At 38.1% G+C, this 21,931-nt stretch overlaps 1 long non-coding RNA gene across 4 annotated transcripts; it reads right to left on the bottom strand.

Annotated features, from left to right (window-relative positions):
• Positions 1–842: 842 nt before the first annotated feature.
• Positions 843–20,305, bottom strand: LOC126765773 (uncharacterized). 4 transcript variants are annotated; one of them, XR_007668556.1, is made up of 4 exons: positions 18,734–20,305; positions 1,496–1,891; positions 1,330–1,442; positions 843–1,269 (listed from the first exon to the last, which is right to left on the bottom strand). It is a non-coding gene; the product is annotated as an uncharacterized LOC126765773 (long non-coding RNA). The 4 variants fall into 4 exon arrangements; XR_007668557.1 differs by lacking the exon at positions 18,734–20,305 and adding an exon at positions 2,022–11,837 and having other exon boundaries at positions 1,496–1,927; XR_007668558.1 differs by lacking the exon at positions 18,734–20,305 and adding an exon at positions 2,022–11,373.
• Between the last annotated feature and the right edge of the window lie 1,626 nt (positions 20,306–21,931).

The following is a 21,931-nucleotide window of genomic DNA, read 5'->3' as shown; positions in this document are numbered from 1 at the left end:
AAAACAATAACACCTACAAGTAGACAAAAAAGGGGACTAATAAACATAGTAGGCAATGCATGTAAATATCTTTTTGGTACAATGGATAATACTAACCAAGAAGATATCACCAACCATCTTAACACAGTCGATTCTAACTTACATAATTCTATAACAGAATTAAATCAGCAAATAAAAATTAACAGTCACTTTAACTCAACAATACAGCTTATTAAAGAAACAATAAACCAGAATCAGAAGAATGTTCTTTATCAGATAGGAGGATTGCATAAAACTATAAAAGATGTTTTGTTACAAAATACCTATTTAGAAAAATTACTTATGTGAAATTCAATTAAAAATCATATTGATAAGCAAAAGTCAAAGTAATATCCAATTACGTAGGAATATTTGTATGTCCACTTTAAAAAGGTACTTAAGCCACATATGTAAATGTCAATGCACTGAATTATTTGTGCGACCACTTAAAAAAAGTAGGTACTTATGCCACATAAATGTCATGCACCGATTTTGATTTTGTTTATCTTTGCTTATTTTTAACAATATTGAAGGTTTTATTTTAAGAACGAAACTACTGTAAAATTAGTCTTAAGATTCATTTGAATAAAGGAACAGCTTAAGCTCGTTTTTTTAATTAAACCTTTATTTCATTTCTCACGCTCCAAAGAACAGTCGTGGCGGAAGAAAATCAGTGTTATTACTTACCAGACAAATCCTGTATATGGTGATATTAGGTATACCAACTCCATTTTTGATACAACTATTTATGTAAGATCATACTTACGAAACCTAAATAAAACCCTAATTTAGTTTAGTTTATTACTATATATTTTTAATTTTTTTTTTATCAATTTCGTACTTAACCACTCTTGCTTTCATTTCTAAATCTAACAATATATATTTTTCATCTATTTCTAATATCTTTAATTCTATATCCTTTTTTTCTTGAATTTTAATTTGTTTTTCAAACTAATATTTTTCAAATTCAAGTTACTTCTCTTCCATGGCAATTTTCGCCGCTTGGATAGCCTCCAATTGTTCAATGGAAGATTTCGGTTGCCCAGTTGACATGGCGTGCACATTGGTGCGATAGAAGGCGCAGCAAGTGCATTTTCCGCTTCTAAAAATTTGATATCGAATTTTGGAGCAGAACTCGCTGCACACAGCTGAGGCGAAGGCAAACAGTAACTGTTGCATGCCCGGTACACGCTTTCCACATAAGTATTTCCCTCAGCTGGGCGTAGTAGGGACACATTTTAGCTATTTTTGCTGAAATTATTAAGACAATATTTATTTACAATAAATTTTTAATATCAATATTATATCAACCTTCAATGGTTCTACCATCAGCCTCCTCTTGGAGTCCTGCGCCAATTGTAGCAAGCCAGTCATTGCCTTTTCATCTTCGCTCCCCGCACCTTCTGTATTTATTCTTAAAAAAACTGTAGCAAATATTTACTTTAATTTAAATAGAAATTACAAAATCAAAACTTACGTCTCTCAACATATTATTGGCGAAATATGTCCCTATGTAAAATGACAGCTGGTAAAAGGTTGCAATTATTTTTTTACGTGTCATTGCGCAAAAGTGAAGATGGGGTTTGATCCGACATATTATACAGCAATTGGAAATATTTTCAGCGTGTGTTTTGTTGTTGAGTCGGATAACTCTGAAATCCGTGCAATACGTGCACCGTGCAAGGGTTTTGCAAGAGCAATCCCCCTAATATATTCTAAATAGCAATTTATTTATGTGAGATAGGAGCAGTAGGAGCCAACATTTATTTTTCCAAGCTCTTTAAACTTTTCGGGCTGTGAGAAAGTCTAGGAGCTTACGCGATCAACCTAATCGAATAGCCTCGTCGTTAACTGAACATTGTCCGCGAAAACTCTGGAACAACAGTTTGGGATAAATTTACCAAGATAGCTACAAAATGATTAGAAAATAGTAAATATAAGAATAAGGTGATCAATTTTCAAGAATTACATAAAAAGGTGAAAATGTTAGACAATATTTTCACCTTACTCAACCAATCGCTTCTCAAAATGCGATGGCTCCTTCTTGGAGATCCTTTTCAGGTGAATCCTTAGATTAACTCATAAAAACGCACTTTTCTGGCTGTCAGAAAGCCGCAGTAGATATGCAACCACAACTACTTGCGAAAATAGGTGACCAATTCGGATTCATAGTAAGTAAGAAAAAAACTTTATAGACAACTCATTCGCAATAAACAGTTTCATGCCATTTATGCCATATACGAGTATTTAGTTGGGATTTTTCCCATAATGATGCAAAGGTTAAAGAAACTAATGCTTCCAAGGCAATAATACATATGTATATACTTGTAAGGCTAACATCGAACTATTTTACATACTGACAAGCTGAAAAAGAATCAAAGTGGTGTTCCTATCAAAAGCGGGTAGTTACAGTTCACAGATGCTCATGTGTCGACGCTTATGAACAAAACGATAATAGCAACAAATGGCTCATCGAAATGAGTAAGCTACATAAGCAGAGACACTCCTCAAGGAAGTGTCTTTTCCCCGCTTTCATGGGTGGTGGCGCTGACTGGAATAATATTTAAACTCAATGAAGGAGGAGTGAAAGAAATATCTGCAGAAGAAGCAGTGTTGATGGCATCAGAAATGTTTCCTTCCACAATCAATGAGGATTGAGAAACAATGGATTACTAAAACTAGTAACGCGGAGCTTACGCATTTCAAAAGTAAAACTATATTCACATATTTATCTTACTTAAAATATTTATACAAGGTGCAATGCAAAGTAAACATGACTTTTTGAAGCTAGCGCCCCCTAGTGACGCCATCTGTATGTCGACTGATGCGTTAGTTGATTGCCCAGTGAAAATTTCATGACATTTCATTTATTGGAAATGAAGTTATTGCGTTTTAAGTGTCAGTACATTTGTGTTATCGGTGCCAAAAGAGCCAAAATTAAATTTTGTTTTAAAATTGGTAAAACTTTTCTCGAAACGTTTCAAGCAAAGAAAGAAACAAGTTTATGGCGATGATTGTCTATCGCGTAGCAGAGTGCGCGAGTGGTTTCAACGTTTTCAAAGTGGTCGTGGTCGTGAGGACATAAATGACGATCAACATGTGAGCCAATCAAAATCCGTGATCACCGGAAATTCCAGCGAAACTGTGCGTGAATTCATCAAAAATCAGCCGAAATCATAATTGAAATTCATGGAAATGAAATTTAACATCTCCAAAATATCGACTTATCGCATTTTGACCGAATATTTGGGCTTACGAAAGGTGTGTGCACAGTTTGTTCCGCAAAAATTGACTGACGACCAAAAATTGCTCAGAATCCAACATTCGAAGGACGATAATTTGTCCTTCATGCAGCAGAAGGAGACTATTTTGAATAAAATAAATTGATTTTGCCGAAAAAAGCTATTTGTTCTGGTTTTTTTTAAAGTCCTGTTTACTTTGGAAAGCACCTTGTATGTGCAAAGAATTATTTCAATGTGTGCATACAAAAACATTATGCACAAGTACAACTGAAGAGTCTCCACAGTTACCGAACCGTGTAAAAAAACAACGCATGCTTTCACATGACGTCATTCGGAGCGAAGAAAGGCAAAGCCTGCATTTTCTCCTACTCTCACAGTACAAGGCCAAATACATAACAAAACAAGATTACCGTTACAACCACTTAATAAACAGTCGCAATTTTTACAGCTACATTTTATGGGAGACGACGACGCGGAGACTGGCAGATGATATCAAAGAATACAACGCAAGCAGCAAGCAACTGTTTCTAAAAATCAACATGTCCTGGACCATAACACCTTGCTCCGTGAATTTAAGTCTACCCCAGAGAAAATGACCGATGATATCACTTTAATATCTCTCAAACAAACGAAATAAAAGAGTAACCTGCGTGGACTTTTACCCATCCCATATGAAAACAATTTTAATTTGTACTAAGCTGTAGGACACTACTATCTCAGTTTTGGTGGCTATGTATGTATGTAAATATTAAGAGGGAGTACACCTCCAAGACGCCATTGAAAATGACGGCAATGTCAACCCGAATGACTTGGGTCACATGGTGGTCCTCCTGTGGTCGGTCGTTAACAGTCCCCGTCAATGGTTGAATGAAAGACGCTATTGCTCACCAATATCAAGGGATAACATTTTGCCAATGATGACTATTGTCGATATGTGGATGGAAAATTACTACCTGGCTAAATGAGCTATTGCATACCCTTAACATCCAATATTTTACAACACTGCACCCTTCGACACACCACACTAATGCAGGAGAACGCCACTCACATAGAACCGTATTCACAAAAATTCATTTAATACACCATACAATCCACGCATATTTTCAACCCAGCAGACCTTTAAGTTGGTCCTCGATCGAAAAACGGTCTTTTTTCTGATTCCCGTTCGAACAGCGAAAACGTTCTATAGCGGTCTGTATCAGCATAGTTCTGTCCGTCACGTGTTCACTCTAATGAAGTGAAGTAAAAATAACAGGAAAAACAATGTCCAATGCCTAAAGAAATCAAGCGAATAAATTGTATTTGAAATTGAATAAAATTAGATATATTTGAAAAATTGAAGTAACAAATGAAACTAGTAAATTGAATGTTTAATAGATGCAAATAAGTAGTGTGCAAAAAGGGAGCGACTTGCACTTAAGCGTAGATCTAAAGTTTCTTTAAAAATAAATTGGAAAAATAAAAAAAGGTATTTGAATACTGAATATAGAAAAGCACTTACGCTAAAAGAACCACAAAAAAAGAAAATAAGATATTTGAATTTATTTATTAAAAAAGTGTACTAAAGTAGATTTAAGTGGATTTCAGAGACAACAAAAGACAAAAACATAAAATTTTATGCGCATTGCAGTTACATATCCTCTTCTTCTTTATTGGAGTGGTACTGCATCGAATGTATAGTATCTCTGAGAGATGGAGTTTTTTCACCCTTTCGGACGACAAGACCAGCCAGCCAGCACAGCCGATCTCTTAATTCGCTGAACTATGTCAATATCGTCGTATGTCTCGTACAGCTCATCGTTCCATTGACTGTGGTATTTCTCCATGCCAATGGGCAAAGGACCATAAATCTAGGCTGACTCATCAGATGTTACCATCTTCCATGCCCCTGCACCGTAATAGCAATATGAGTTCCGTATAGAGTTTGGTTTTTATTCATCGAGAGAGGACTTTACTTCACAATTGCCTACTCAGTCCGAAGTAGTACATGTTGGCAAGAGTTATTCTGCGTTAGATTTTGAGTTTTAATGCTAGCTCCGTGGTGGATGAAATTATCTACGACTTCAAAGTTATAACCTTCAACAGCAACGTGGGTGCCTAGTCACGAGTGCAACGACTGCTTGTTTGATGACAGGAGATTTTTCGTCTTGTACTCGTTCACCACCAGACCCATTTGCTTTGCTAATTGCACGGTTGTTGAGGCCAATGATATCAAAGTAGGCCAGCAGCTTAACACACTTTAGAAGATTATACCTTCTCTATTTAGCTCTGCAGCTCGCATTATTTTTTCCAGCAATAGATTGAAAAAGTCACACGACAAGGAATCGCCTTGCCTGAAACTTCGCTTGGCATCCAATGTATTCGTGAGGTCCTTCCCGATCCCGTCATCGATTAGAGAACAGAAATATGCAACTATTTAATAATAAGATAACTTTGGCGGAAAAATATGTACGTCGTATGCATCTAATTGGTGGAAGGAACCATGCGTAGAAGTACTTGCTAGTGAGGAATGTTCTCTGAGCGACATTACTTGGGGAGTGGGCAGAAATGATTATTTTATATATGGCTCAAGCAGTTCACGACTTTCGGTCTTTGACGAAGTATTCTCTGGGTAGCCAAAAAAAAACATCCACGCTAGTAACAGTGAGAAGGCGAAATAGGGTTGTGTGCTGGACTTGGAACCTGTCACGTAAAAAAACACTCCCCATGAAAACAAATAAAACAGCCTTTGATGAGAAACCTCCTTTTGATGACGACGAAAGCAAACGTATTAAAGATTACGATTTAAGGCCATGTATCTGGAATGTCTTGTCCTTTAATTGGCAACGTGCGGCTGTTCCGCTGGTTGATGTCCTCGGTGGAATAAAGACTGACACCATCGCTGTGAAACATCCCCAAATGAGTTGAAGCTGATCGACTTTGCCAGGGTCCGTAAAAATGGTTATCTCCGAAACGAAACACCACCAATAAATCGATCACGATGTGATAGACACACCTCTCCTGTGTTTAAGACTTGGGTATCCGCCGAAGTTCTAGCACTGACTTGAACCTCTATATTACCCGCCTAGGTGCAGCAACCAACGCACTTCAAAAAACGCAAAGAATGTTCGACGTCGCGACAGCCGACTTGCACTCCTGCTTTCTGAGAGTACCGATTAGCAACTCCTTATAAGGGAATTGTGGGACGACATTTCAAGCTCCTGACGTACAGCTGCATACGAAACCATTGGTTTTCGGAAAAGACAGAAGAACAGCTGGTACGATGAGGGGTGCCGAGTCGCAGTGGAGCGAAAATAGATTGCCTACCTCGCAACGTTCCAATTGAGCACAATACGACACGGATGGGATAGATGACGAGAGTTGAAGAGGGAAGCGAGACGCATTTTCAGACAAAAGAGAAAGGCCGAAATGCATGAGTACGAAGACCTTGACAAGCTGGCCGACAAGAATAATGCTCGAAAATTCAACAAAAAGATGCGGCAACTAACAGAAGGTTTCATGACCGGAGCATACTATTGTAGAAACCCTAGAGGTGATCTACTGACTGCCCAGAGCACACTGAGATTATTAGAGGAGCACTTCTCCAGCCTGCCGAATGGCAGTGAAAGCATGACGTTAGGAGATAATTAATCCAATTCCTCAATCGATGACGATGATGCACACGTTCTATTGCCCAAGAAGAAGTTTAATGCCGACGGACTGCCAGCCGAGCTATTCAACATGGTCGCGAAGAACTGATAAGTAGCATGCAACAGCTTTTTTGCAGAATATGGTTGGAGGAAAGCACGCCCGATTTAAATGTGCTCTGCCCAATCTACAAACTGGGAATCACCACAATTTGCGCCAAATACTGTCGGTTAAGCCTTCTCAAAATCGCAAATAAGGTTCTCTCAAAGGTACTGTGTGAGAGACTGAAGACTACTGTCAACAAACTGATTGGACCTTATTAGTGTGACCTTCTTCTTCTTTACTGGCGCAGACACCGCTTACGCGATTATAGCCGAGTTAGCAACAGCGCGCCAAACGTTTCGTCTTTTCGCTACGTGGCGCCAATTGGATATTCCAAGCAAAGCCAGGTCCTTCTCCACTTGTTCCTTCCAACGGAGTGGAGGTCTTCCTCTTCCTCTACAATTTGTGTGATGTTAGGCCTGGAAAATCTACAATCGACCAGATTTTTATCATTCGCCAAATCTCTGAAAAGACCCGTAAAAAGAAGATCGACGCTCACATCCTTTTCGTCGATTTCGTAGCTGTTTTGCACAGCATGAAATAAAACTGCCTCTAAGCCGCCATGTATGAGGATCGGGATGGTTGGGCAAAGAAGCCAGGCAAATGGGTCTGGTAGACAACGAGGGCAAGACGCTATATCTCCTGTCATCAAACGAAAAGTCGTCGGCGTTACGAGTTTTCGAGGGAAGGGTTCTGAAAGACTTATTGTCTTTTGCGTATTGGCAATGACCACAATCGCAGTTACGAGGCATACGATGACATTGGCATAGTTCAGCGTCAAGAGACACCTGCTACGGTGACTAGGTCATGTCGTCCGAATGGATAACTTCAGATCTGAAAGTATTCAACGCAATACCCGCCGGGGGAAGCAGAGGAAGACTTCCACTCCGTTGGAAAGATCAGAGGAGAAGGACCTGGCTACACTTGGAATCTCCAATTGGTACGAACACAAATATGCTGTTGCAGGGTATAGTACTTTTGTTCACCTAACGGTTGAAGGCATCAACCAAAACTGATCGAGATAGATATAGGGTTATACGAACGCAGTCTTACAAAAGTTTACATACGTCCATGAAAAAATAATTTAATTACAAATATCAAAGTACTGTTCATATGTTATTAGTTTTTAGAACTTTAAGTGAAAAACAAAATCATTATAAATCTCTCCAATACAAAATTTTTTAAAGTAACGACAAAAAAGTTAAACTACTTAATTTCCCATATTTACATACATAAATCCACATACGATGCAAAAAGCAAAGTGTACCGTTGCACATTTTCTTGATATTTGTTTCAAACCATCAGTATTGCTTAACATTTCATTGAAATTGGTCACAATTATAATTTTTTAATCGAGAAGTGTTTTTTACTATAAAAATGGACAAAGGAAGGGAAGTTTCCGAAGCAATTCGAAAAACCGTTATTAAATTTAGAAATGAAGGTTATTCTTTAAGTGAAATTGGAAGAATTTTAAACTTAAGGAAGTCAGCAGTACAAACCACTCGAATATTTGACTGTTCTGTTCAAGAGCAGTTAAACGATTAACAAAAGAAACCCCCAAATAAACGGCTTTCGAAATAAATTGTAAAAAAAATAATGAACATTAAACGAAGACTTATAAATTGACATAACTAAGCACTTAATTAAGATATAGAACTGTAATTCAACATAGGGAATCGCAGGAGCAAGGGGCACCTGTGAATTCAAAATTTTGACAAAGTCGGCATGTGCCCGTCTTTTTATAAGTTTAATGTACGTATCTCTTAAACCACTAAGGCTACAGCAATTAAATTTGCCAAGCATAATATATATAAGAACCTCTATGGACAATTTGAAATGGATGAAATCGGAAGATAACGCCGTTCACTCTTTGGAAAGAAAAATCAGAACACAACCAGATGCCATAATTATAACAAAGAAGGATGATGCGTCGTATGCTGATGTTCTGGGAAAAATTAAATGTGACAGCGGGCTGGAAGAACTGGGTTCAAATGTAAACTATATTCGTAAAACACTGAAAAGAGATTTACTTATAGAACTAAAAAATCGAGCAGAGACGAAAGCCGAATCTTGGCGAAATGGCTAAGATACAGCCCAAGACCCACAACGTCACGATTACGTGCAAAGACCTCGAAATCTGCGCAGCACAAAAAGATAGTGTGGAATCGAAAATCTGGAGATATTGAGTGTGAAAAATCTGCTAAAAAACGCGTAGTGGCACACAAACAACACTTGTATGCATGCGTGCTCAAGATGCCAAGGCCGCACTTAAAATAGGGAAAATAAAGATTGGGTGGTCGATCTGTCGTCTTCGAGAATACTCACCTGTTCCCAGATGCTATAAGTGTTTCCACCTGGGTCACATGGCGCGCAATTGCTGCAGCTCGACAGACAGATCTTCTCTTTGTACACGTTGTGGATCAGTGGGATATTTAGCAAAGGTATGCGCAAACTTTCCGAGCTGCATGCTCAGCAAAGCGTAGCACTCAGTATTGAGCACGACTTGCCCAAAGTATCTCGAGATGATGAAGTGTCTAAGTAAATGAGGATACTACAGCTTAACGTCAACCATTGCGCAGCAGCTCAGGATTTGCTAGAACAGATAGTCATAGAAGAGAACATTGATGTCGCCATACTAAGTGAACAACACTTTCAGCGTGCGGTAAGTACATGCATTGCAGACAAATCTGGCAAAGCACCAATATGGTCCTGCAAAAGTCAACCTTTTAAGACCTGCTCCAGAAAAGCTCATAACTGCTTCACATGGGCGAATATACAGGGGATATATTTTGTAAGTTGCTACGCTCGTCCCAGCTCAGCAATCTCAAAATTCTATGCTGACTCGATGGTATGTGTCAGTCGACTGATAATTGGAAAGCTGTCAGCGAAGCGTCAGCATCCATAATGACAAAACTGAGACTTTTTGAACAAATTAGGCGTTCCGTTAATCAGCATAATATAAGAGACTGAAATGTCCTGTCCCTCCCACGAAGTAATACTTAATCGGTGGTCCCGTGGGAGAGCCTTGAGTTGGGAGTAGGTTAGGTTTAGCGGATTAAAGTTCCGCATTCCGGCTTTCTATGCTTCCCCCTACTATAAAAAATAAAAATAAAAAAACCACGGAACAAAGAACACAATATCGCTCATTATACACCTCATCATACAACCCCCGACTTCATCACCAACGGATCAATCCACCACCCAAACTATAAAAAGAAATAGAGCCGAACGAGATACTTCTTCTTATCGTTTCATCCGTGAATCAAGACGTTCTACCGCAATTTTTCTTATCTTCAACCGCAACATCCGCACTTTCTTTTTTGTTAAACCGCCAAAGTGACGGAGTTACGCAAATCCCAGATTCTGCCAGCAGTGTCAAGCATTGTGTTTCGCGGAAAACCAAATAAAAATTAAGTTGTTCTATACAGATTAAATAAAAATTGTATACAGAGTGTTTGCATTATAATTGAGATCAGTGCGTTTTCATTTTCCAAAGTCTACCGTAAGTATACCAGTGTCATACGTGAGCAAATGGTCCTTCGAGTACCTAAGTAAAAAAAGAAATAAATAACAGCGCTAGACATACCTACATTAATAGAAGAAAAAAACGAAAAAGGGTATAGGTAGAAAGACCCGAAACCCTTAGGGGAAAATAAAGTGAGGCCGTTCCACATATAATATATATACATATATGTACATTAATTGAGTTTACAGTTTCGACGGTATTTCAGGACAAAGTTAACTGTTCTTAAAAGTTCGATATATGTATATGTAAAAAAAAGTAACTGCAAAAAGTACAGTACCTGCCAATTTGCTTGGCTTATGTCTTTAGACCCACCGTTATAAAATTTCAAAAAAAAAAACAAATTGCTAAGTCCAGTATTACATAAGTATTTACTACTTGCAATATTTCCTGCGATACCCCTTGGGCTAAAAACAAAACAAACAACAAGCAAGTTTGCTCAAAACCTAAGCAAAAGCGGAAGATACAAAACAACAAGAAAACCAAATGTATACATATACATACATATAATGAAAACTTACAAGTTATCACAGCTAGCATAGCTAACAAAATGTACAACAACAAAGTTGTCGTAGCTAGCAAAATATACCGATATTACTCAATTCAGCAATATTCTGTAAATATACAATATCATTGCTCAATAAAGTTAATTTCCAAAATTTACAACAACAACACATTTCGTCGGCACTAAACCAGAACGGAAGCCGTGCCGCCGCAATGTAAGCCGCTTCTCGACCAAACTGAGGTTTGCTGTTTTGCTATAATTATTGCTTACGTTATCATTATAGAGTATATAGAAATAAGTACTAGTAAGTAAGAATTCGTACCTATGTAAGTTTATATCGGGTGATTTTTTAAGAGCTTGATAACTTTTTTAAAAAAAAACGCATAAAATTTGCAAAATCTCATCGGTTCTTTATTTGAAACGTTAGATTGGTTCATGACATTTACTTTTTGAAGATAATTTCATTTAAATGTTGACCGCGGCTGCGTCTTAGGTGGTCGATTCGGCAAGTCCAATTTTGGGCAACTTTTTCGAGCATTTCGGCCGGAATAGCCCGAATTTCTTCGGAAATGTTGTCTTCCAAAGCTGGAATAGTTGCTGGCTTATTTCTGTAGACTTTAGACTTGACGTAGCCCCACAAAAAATAGTCTAAAGGCGTTAAATCGCATGATCTTGGTGGCCAACTGCCCATGCATCCCGAAAAATGCACTGTTTGGTGTGGTTTGTACGCTGGTGGAATCATTGGACCGTATTTTTTCAAAGATGCTGTTGGACGCAACGTTACGGTGAATGGCGATCGCTATCGTTCGATGCTAACAAACTTTTGTTGCCAAAAATGGAAGAACTTTGAACTTGGTTGACATGTGGTTTCAACAAGATGGCGCTACATGCCACACAGCTCGCGATTCTATGGCCATTTTGAGGGAAAACTTCGGAGAACAATTCATCTCAAGAAATGGACCCGTAAGTTGGCCACCAAGATCATGCGATTTAACGCCTTTAGACTATTTTTTGTGGGGCTACGTCAAGTCTAAAGTCTACAGAAATAAGCCAGCAACTATTCCAGCTTTGGAAGACAACATTTCCGAAGAAATTCGGGCTATTCCGGCCGAAATGCTCGAAAAGTTGCCCAAAATTGGACTTTCCGAATGGACCACCTAAGACGCAGCCGCGGTCAACATTTAAATGAAATTATCTTCAAAAAGTAAATGTCATGAACCAATCTAACGTTTCAAATAAAGAACCGATGAGATTTTGCAAATTTTATGCGTTTTTTTAAAAAAAAGTTATCAAGCTCTTAAAAATCACCCAATAGTAAATAAGCAAATTCTGTATAAAAGAAATGTGTTTAATAAAGAAAATTGAGTTCAACTTCACCATTGAAAACAGCGTGTTATTAATCATCTGGTGGCAATCATTAACTGGCGCCCGAGAACTTTAAAAAACTTGAAGTTGCCTACACCAAAAGAATTAAAGTGAATCTGTACGCACAAATATCATTATCCAGAAGGATAAACGACGGAATTTAATTTTTATAGAAAGTTCAGTCGAGTTTGACATAAGTCATTAAAAACAGTATTTGAACCTTGTTCGGAAATTTAATTACAAGTGTACGCACAAATATCATTATCCAAAAGGATAAACGACGGAATTTAATTTTCATAGAAAGTTCAGTCGAGTTTGACATAAGTCATTAAAAACAGTATTTAAAACCTTGTTCGGAAATTTAATTACAAGTGTACGCAAAAAACGCCGCAAAAACAAAAAAGCGCGTCAAGTGTCGTGACATATCTTAAGATTTGTTAAACAATAAAGCTAAGTGTTTGACAAATCAAATAAAAAATACTTATAAAGTGGGCAACTGAAACAAGAAGCCGCCAAATCAACGCCTGGAGTGACGTCATCCACCCCCCAGTAGAGGACTAACGCTTCAAACAGGACCAAGTGGACCATCCAAAGAGAATGACAAAGTTGATGCTGATACTCCTGTAAGTTAATATTAAGCTTACATAAAAATTATAACTACCCGATATATTAAAAATATTGCATAGCAATAAATATCGGTCAAATAAATTTTAAGTATTATAATAAGTACCCGATATATAAAAAATCTAAAAAATTGTTAATAGCAATAAATATATATAAAGCATCATATTGTTAAAGAAATAAATAGTCGAAATTGTAAATCACAGTAATGGAGCAAATTCAAGAAGTTACGAGTATTACACACCTAACAGGTGCTGTTAATGCACAAATAGAACAATCAAAAATATTGAGCAATAGGATAAATCAGAAGGAAAATAGAATTAGTCCCCATAACGAAAGTTCTATTTCAAATAACCATATTCACTTAACTGAGTCAGACTTAATAGAAATTAGCAGATTACCTGACAGCGTGAAGAACCTCCCAACATTCGAAGGAGATCCGATCCAATTCATATCCTGGATCCACAACGTCGAATCTGTTTTGCAGGACTACGAAGTAGTCAAAACAAAGCCACTGTATAGAGCCATCCTACGACATATTAGGCAGAAAATTAAAGGCCCTGCAGATACGGCCTTAATCTCATACAACATATTCAATGATGATTGGGAAACAATCAAAAATTGTTTGTCACTTAAATTTAATCTATAATAAAACATGCAAAATCAAGCACCGCCACCACCCAGACCAACCAATCCTAAACCACCTATCCCTATGGAGGTGGACCCTTCAATACACTCACGAAGAATAAACTATATGAATCGACCGAACAATACGCCTATAGTAAGCCCATCCAATTATTCTTCAAATATCCCTAGGAAATCACAAAAACTATTTCATGTCCAAACAGAGGACGAGGAAATAAATTTTATGACAGACGCCTGTCTACCCTACCCTATTTAGAACTAACTTTAAAGAACGGGGATATCGCGAAGTTCCTTGTAGATACGGGAGCTAATAAAAACTTTGTCTCCGAAAAACTTTCAAAAAATTCAATGAAACTTGAGTGTCCTATTAAGGTTCACTCAGCCACAGGTCAAGTAAATACAACCCATAAACTACGTGGATCATTCTTCGGAAGTATAGGTATTACAAATAATTTTTATTTTTTTAAATTACCCAATTTAAAATCCTTTGATGGCATCATTGGCGATGATACCCTCAAAGAATTTGGAGCAATCATAAATAGGAAAAATGACACAATAGCCCTCAAAGATGTAGTACTGCCACTAAAACAAAATATCCCTAAACAAATAAATAATATTCAAGAAAACTCCTATGAACACGAAGTTAAGGAAATGATAAATAAATATTCGGAACTTTTCGGACCAGTCTCCGACAATGGGGCAATCGACACAACTGTATTAGCAGAAATTAGAACAACAAGTGAAGAACCGATATATACAAAATCATATCGTTACCCAACCAACCTACGGGGCGAAGTAGAAAAACAAGTAAAAGAACTTCAAAACCATGGTGTAATAAGGCCTTCAAAGAATCCGTATAACTCTCCATTGTGGATTGTTCCAAAAAACCAGGTCCATCAGGGGAAAAAAAGTATAGAGTAATTGTTGATTTTAAACGACTAAACGCAATAACTACACCTGATTCCTATCCAATACCTGATATAAACAACACTCTCGCTAGCTTAGGCGAATGTAAGTATTTTACTACACTCGACCTTACATCCGGATTCCACCAAATCAGGATGAAGGAAAAGGACATAGAAAAGACAGCTTTTTCTACAGCCAATGGTAAATATGAATTTACTATGTTGCCATTCGGTCTTAAAAATGCCCCTTCCATTTTTCAGAGAATGATCAATGATGTTCTCAAAACGCTTATAGGAAAGGAGTGCTACGTTTATATCGATGACATTATAATAATGGGAAAAACTAAAGAGGAACACTTACGAAATATTGAAGATGTGTTCATGCTTTTGTACAAATCAAATTTAAAAGTCAATCTGGAAAAATCCAAATTTTTTAGATCAGAAGTGAATTTTTTAGCTCCTATCGTTACCGGCGAAGGTATTTTGCCAGATCCTGACAAAATATCCGCTATTAAAAAAATTCCCGTACCTGCTAACCTTAAAGAATTAAAAGATTTCCTGGGTTTAGCATCGTATTATAGGAGATTTATAAACGACTTTGCAAAAATTGTCAAGCCACTTACCAATTTAACTAGAGGTGAAAATCTATATAAATAAAAATGAATCGGCAAAATGTATGTACGCTCATAACTCAATAACGCCTGGACCAATTTGGCCAATTCTTTTTCTTAAATGTTCGTTGAAGTTCAAAGATGGTTTTTACGGCGAGATAAATTCGAATAATTTCCGGAAAGCCTTTTTCTTTTCCCCTTACAAACGTTACATACATACATACATACATATTTACATATATAACAAGTAAGGAAGGGCTAAGTTCGGGTGTCACCGAACATTTTATACTCTCGCATGATAAAGTGATAATCTAGATTTCATTATACGTCATTTACATATTTTTCAAATACCGTATTTTTGTAAAGTTTTATTCCGCTATCATCATTGGTTCCTAATGTTTATACTCGTATTATACAGAGAAGGCATCAGATGGAATTCAAAATAGCTTTATATTGGAAGAAGGCGTGGTTGCGAACCGATTTCACCCATATTTCGTACATGTCATCAGGGTGTTAAGAAAATATTATATACCGAATTTCATTGAAATCGGTCTAGTAGCTCCTGAGATATGGTTCTTGGTCCATAAGTGGGCGGCGCCACGCCCATTTTCAATTTAAAAAAAGCCTGGGTGCAGCTTCCTTCTGCCACTTCTTCCGTAAAATTTAGTGTTTCTGACGTTTTTTGTTAGTCGGTTAACGCACTTTTAGTGATTTTGAACATAACCTTTGTATGGGAGGTGGGAGTGGTTATTATCCGATTTCTTCCATTTTTGAACTGTATATGGAAATACCTGAAAAAAACGACTCTGTAGAGTTTGGTTGACATAGCTTAACTTAGTAGGGGGCGGGGCCACGCCCACTTTTTCAAACCAATTGCGTCCAAATATGCCCCTCCCTAATGCGATCCTTTGTGCCAAATTTCACTTTAATATCTTTATTTATGGCTTAGTTATGACACTTTATAGGTTTTCGGTTTCCGCCATTTTGTGGGCGTGGCAGTGGGCCGATTTTGCCCATCGTCGAACTTAACCTTCTTATGGAGCCAAGGAATACGTGTACCAAGTTTCATCATGATATCTCAATTTTTACTCAAGTTACAGCTTGCACGGACGGACGGACAGACGGACGGACGGACAGACAGACATCCGGATTTCGACTCTACTCGTCGCCCTGATCACTTTGGTATATATAACCCCATATCTGACTCTTTTAGTTTTAGGACTTACCAACACCCGTTATGTGAACAAAACTATAATACTCTCGTTAGCAACATTGTTGCGAGAGTATAAAAATGAATGTTTGTTTGTTAGTAACACTAAGAGAACGGTTGATGAAATTTTTAAAGGTTGTCCGGAAAGGTTTAGAAACAAATAACTTATACTTTTCATGCGGAGAAGTCGGAAAATTGGACAATTCCAAAAAGTAACATTTTTCATACACAATTTTGTTTTTTTGTTTGTTTTGTTTTTTAATATTTTGATTTGTAAATTATTTGAATCGTTCAGTTGCGGTTGCTTGCTTTTTTATTCCGGCTATCCAAAGGAAAAATTATTTAAAATTATTCAGTGAAAACTTTATGTGTGCTTCAGACGAAGTGATCAATTACTGATTGAAATTTGTTACGAAGCCACGAAGAGGTCGCGCTAATATTTGTCAGCGTTCTTTTTGCCATCAACGTATGGCAGCCCAAAGAAAGGCAAGAAGTACTCCCAAAATGCGATGACATACGTGCGGAATTTTGGATCGCGGTCAATCAGCTAGCGATCGTAACGATATCACAGCACGACTTTTTAAACAATAGCTGCGATGTTTGACGGTCTTTATCTTGAAGCAATCTATGGTATATATGGTGCTGTTAGATGCTGAATATATTCTGTTGCGTGTTGCCGCACGCACACATTCTTCTTTGGATGCGGATGGTGATTACTCCAGATCAAATTGATGAAATCATTTCAGCGGAAATTCCTGATTCAGAGATAGATCCAGAATTATACGAAGTGGTGAAAACCAATGTGGTTCATAGACTTTGGGAACCTTACAATCCCACTTTGGTTTGTATGTCTGACAATAAATGCACGAAACACTACTCACGTGCTTTTTTTTTTGGAAACGGAAATGGGAAATGATGGATATTCACTGTATCGGCGTCGCTCACCAGACGACAATGGCAAAATATTTAGCATTTAGAGGCGTGAATATCGATGTTAACAACACAGCGAAGTTGAAAACATATGGATCGTACCATATTTGCCACTTTTGTCTAATTCACATTCAAAACTCATGTCAACGTTGAATATTGTAGATTGGTCAAATCGATCAAATATGTTTGCTCGTACGTCACCAAAGAAAGCAACATGGCGGTTATTGGCCTTGAACAACATGAGATCAGCAGTATCTAATGGGTCGATATGTGAACCGCAATAAAGCCCTTTGTAGGATGTTTACTTTTGCAATTCATGAAAGTTTTCCGACTGTTGTGCGTCTCGCGGTTCAACTTCATTTAAGTCATTGCGTATTGTGAATGGTACAGTGTGTGCAACTTTTTGAGAAGCATGCCAGCAGTTGCTGGAATATGATAATCACTGGAAACAGACGAAGGACAATGCAATAGTTACTTCGCATGCCACTGAAGTTCGCATAGTTTTCGCGAAGATCATTCGATATATCAGCCTTCAAATTCGCGTTAATTATGGGATACGAAAAAATGACATTGCGGATGACATTTTACATTGTATTCGCTAAGAATTGGAAATGGGCACATTTCGGTTGATACTTCCAGTGGTTTAATATCAATTTCACATCCTTTTTGTCAATTCACTTCAACGGAAGATGAACTCATCACGAATGTTTATCCGCACATTGGTTAAATTATCGTAACTGCAATTGCTTGAGTGCACGCGCAATTTTAGCTGCCAAAAATACCGATGTTAATGACTTAAACTGGAAGATTCAAAGTCAAATTCTGGGAGGTTTGCGCTCATATAAATCGATCGATCGTCTTGACAAGGAAGACGAAACCGTAAATTATCCAGTGGAATTTCCAAATTGCGTCTCAAAGTTGGATCTGTCATTATTACGTCTCACAATCTTCATGCGCCGAAACTGTGTAATGGAACCAGACTGATTATGACGCAGTTATCGAATACAAGGGACAGCCATTTCAGCCAAGCGTATTCAATTTCCAGGGAAAATTGCCTTTTCGTTGACAATCAACAGGATACAAGAAAATCAGGAAATACTTTGTTTTTCACACGGCCAGATATACATATGTGGCGTGTTGACGAGTTGGAAACCCATATTCTCTGTATATTTACGCACCAGAACAGAAATCAAAAAATTATGTTTATTAAGTTGCGCTACATTAAAAAAAATGTAGAAAACCGAAAAAAAATCATTTTCGACACAATATAATTTCAACTTTTTTTCATTTCAAAACACATAATTTCACGCAGGACAACGGCTGCGGGGTCAGCTAGTGCTCAAATAAAAGCAAGTCAATCCAAACGGATACAAATTTCACTAACAGAGGAAGGCTTGAAATCATTTAATGACATAAAATATTTGCTTACATCTTCTGAAATTTTGTTATTCCCAGACTTCAACAAACCCTTTATTCTGACGACAGATGCTTCCAATACTGCAATCGGGGCAGTCCTTTCACCATTCAAAACAGCGTGTAATTGATCATCTGGTGGCAACCATTAACTTACATACACTTGAGCTTATTCTTCCAAATTTGCAAATTCTTTTACACCCTATTTAATATATGTACAATAGGGTGTTTTTTGTTTTGAACTATTAATTTTTTTCCATCCCGTCATAAAATTTCCTTATAAATACCCTAAACAAAACTCCCTGAAAATTTGAACCCTTAATATTAACATTAAAGACTGGACCAAGGCATGTAAAAACTTTCCATGGAAAATACACGACAATCGTGATTTTTTATCTTTAATTTCTATAGCTCAAAAGCATTTCATCGCATCGCTTTGACTTTGGATACATATTTCTCAGAATTGAACACTCTACAAAAATGCCCATGCGATGCGACAAAGTCAAAACTCACACCGGCGAAGTAGTACGGAGTCTAAACCTGATTTTTCCACGAATTTTGTATATATCTCGTAAAACTTGTAGGAAATTTTATTTGCTACAAAAAAGGCCCGAGCGCAAAACGCTATCATTAATACTTAACAAAAAAATTATTTTCTATGAAAAGACAGTAACGTCAAGCGATTCGCTTTAAATGACGAAAATTTTAAGCTGGCTTGGGAAGCATTGGTCGAAAGATACGAAAATGGAAAAGTTATGATAGAAAACCCAATAAAAACTTTGTTGCATTTACCAAAAATTCAATAAGAAAACAACCTGGGGTTTCAAAAATTATACTCGACAGTGACTAATTGCATATCAATGTAAACAACATAAAATATCTCCACAGAACCGTGATAGTACTCTTACGAACTAAGAGGGACACCTCATAATTCCCACAATGGAGATATGGATGAATAAACCCTAGGTTTTACGCCCATCTCCTAATGTGGAAGTATGAGGATACCCACACATACACAATCTAAGAGTGGAAGCCTCCACCTCCAAAGCTGCCATGAGCACCAACCAATGCGCACTGGAAGCTAAAGAAGACAACCGAAAAAAACGCAGGAAATCCCAGAATCAGCTGAGGAAAAACCGGTACCAGAGGGTAGTAGTTTTATTGGGTAATATCGCCAAAGATCAGGCAGCCGGTACCCCAGTTGATGAGGTATAAACAATGCGCTGCAAAATTATAGCAGTGGAATTCGAAAGCTTCCTCAAAAGGAAGCATCCGAACCTCAGGAAGAGAGCAAAAACCCGAACTGCAAGGAACTCTGCCTTAAAAACCTAGGCGGAGTGAAGGGGAACAAAGCAGCTCAACAACGGTAAGGCATTTCTGCGATGTAGATAGAGATAGCCTACAAGTGGCCATCATAGCCGCGTCCTCCCCCAGCACAATATAGGAACGATGGGTGGAGATCGACGTCAGATTGTGGAGTATGGTGTTAAGCTTTGTACTCGACAATCCTGCGGGTCCTCACCCGGAGTTTGGCTCCTCTGAAACCTCTAGGGGTTACAGTGTCATCAAATGCGAGGAGCAGGCCTCTCTAGATTTCCTGACGGGTAGTGTTGCTAAAATCAGCAACGCCTTTGTAGGCCTCCAATTGAGGCTTATTCCCGCCCCAGGGATATCCCGAAGAGAAGTCGTGCTCGCATTTGGCTAATCCCTCTAGAAGAGCCGGCCGAAAAATTTCTGAGATGCATCAAGCTGCAGAACAAAGCTATACCTGGTATAAATGAGTGGCAATTGATCAAGGTGGAAAGACCCAATAAAGCAAGCAGACAAATTCTTGTGGCTATTTGCGATGAGTTCATACAGGCTCTTAAGAAGGCTGACTGCAAAATCAGCTTGGAATTCGCAAGGCCAGACTAAAAATCTTCCAAGGCGACAAAGCGGTTGCCAAGAGGACACGGAAGAGGTCGACGACGCCAGCCAGCTGCTAAGGAATGTGGACATCGAGGAAACCCGAGATGCCCAACACCTTAAGAAGCGTACAGATTTACCTGCAGCACTCGAAGTGTGCTAAAGCGAATCTGACAACCCTCGTAACCGAGGGGGGCATCGACATCTGCCTAGTACAGGGGCCCTGCGTTAGGGAAGATACCATTAAAGGGCTAAACAGCAGCAACTATAACCTGTTTTACACACGGAACAAAGGTAAACCTAGGGCATGCATTCTTATCAATAGAAGTATAAATGCATTTCTTTGCCTAATTACAGCAGAGCAGATATCACAGTGGTAAAGGTGGAACAAAAGGAAAATCATTTCTTCTTGGTTTCGGCCTACATGGCCCACGACGAGGACATACCACCGGCACCACTTATAAGATTAGTAAAGGACCAAAAGAAGGAAGAATAATGTGTGATAGCAATTTAAATATGTGCAACAAGAGCGATAAGCCAACCTCTGTGTTCCCAAGCTTTGATAGGTTTCCAGGGTGGGAGAAAGTGCTGGACTTCACGCTATCAATAGACACAGACAGTCTCGTTGTGGATAACTGGAGGGTGTTCGCTGAGCCTTCTATGTCGAATCACTCTTGGATACTCTTAAGCATTCGCGAGAAATACAGTACTCCTCTAAAATATCGGAGCCCTAGAAGAACAGCATGGAAAAAATTAACCAGTATGGCAACAAAATGCCTTGAAAAGGTAAGCAATAAGAGTATCAGTAATCCTCAATAACTACAAGGACTGTCCAAACATCGATTTATCGCATTTTGGCCGAATATTTAGGCTTACGAAAGGTGTGTGCACGGTTTGTTCCGCACAAATTGACTGACGATCAAAAATTGCTCAGAATCCAACATTCGAAGGACGATTATTTGTCCAAAAATCACATTTTAACCATTAACCTTTCTTTGGGAAAAATGCATTTGCCTATAAAAGGAAAGCGTTATGCAGACGTAGAGGCCATTCAAAAGGCTTGCACTGGCATACTGGCGGCCATACCGGCCAACGAGCTAAAACAATCGTTCGACATGCTTTTGGACCATGCAAAAAGCTGTATTGAAGCAGAAGGAGACTATTTTGAATAAAATAAATTGATTTTGCCCAAAAAATCATTTGTTCTGTTTTTTTTTTTTAAATCTTGTTTACTTTGGAAAGCACCTTGTTGATTCAGAAGTAGAGAAGTTAGAAAAAATCTTAACTACAACTTTCAATAAATCCACTC

The sequence above is a fragment of the Bactrocera neohumeralis genome, unplaced genomic scaffold (assembly GCF_024586455.1).
Source record: "Bactrocera neohumeralis isolate Rockhampton unplaced genomic scaffold, APGP_CSIRO_Bneo_wtdbg2-racon-allhic-juicebox.fasta_v2 cluster11, whole genome shotgun sequence".
Lineage (NCBI taxonomy): Eukaryota > Metazoa > Arthropoda > Insecta > Diptera > Tephritidae > Bactrocera > Bactrocera neohumeralis.
This window is presented reverse-complemented; position numbering and strand designations above follow the sequence as displayed.